The sequence below is a fragment of the Gracilinanus agilis genome, chromosome 3 (genome assembly GCF_016433145.1).
Source record: "Gracilinanus agilis isolate LMUSP501 chromosome 3, AgileGrace, whole genome shotgun sequence".
NCBI lineage: Eukaryota > Metazoa > Chordata > Mammalia > Didelphimorphia > Didelphidae > Gracilinanus > Gracilinanus agilis.
The window spans coordinates 488,296,567-488,297,273 of record NC_058132.1 but is presented as its reverse complement, the minus strand read 5'-3'; positions in this window follow the sequence as shown (position 1 = coordinate 488,297,273).

Sequence of the window (707 nt, the reverse complement as noted above, 5' to 3'; positions counted from 1 at the left end):
TGTCAGAGTTTTTTGTTATAAAGATTTTTTCCCAATTTGTGGTTTCCCTTCTGATTTTGACTACATTGTTTTTGTTTGTACAAAAACTTTTTAGTTTAATATAATCAAAACCATTTAATTTACATTTTGTAATTTTCTCTAACTCTTGCTTGGTTTTAAAGTCTTTCCTTTCCCAGAGATCTGACAAGTATACTATTCTGTGTTCACTTAACTTGTTTATAGTTTCCCTCTTTATATTCAAGTCGTTCACCCATTCTGAATTTATCTTGGTGTAGGGTGTGAGATGTTGATCTAAACCTAATTTCTCCCATATTGTTTTCCAAATTTCCCAGCAGTTTTTGTCAAATAGTGGATTCATGTCCCAAAAGTTGGGCTTTTGGGGTTTATCATACACTGTCTTGCTGTCATTTACCGCAAGTCTTTTCCATTGATCCTCTTCTCTGTCTCTTAGCCAGTACCATATTGTTTTGATGACTGCTGCTTTATAGTATAGTTTAATATCTGGTACTGCTAGGACCCTTTCCTTCATCACATTTTTTTTCATTATTTCCCTTGAAATTCTTGATCTTTTGTTATTCCAAATTAAAGTTGTTATTGTTTTTTCTAATTCAGTAAAGAAGTTTTTTGGTAGTTTGATAGGTAAATTAATTTGGGTAGAATTGTCATTTTTATTATGTTAGCTTGTCCTACCCATGAGCAATCAATGG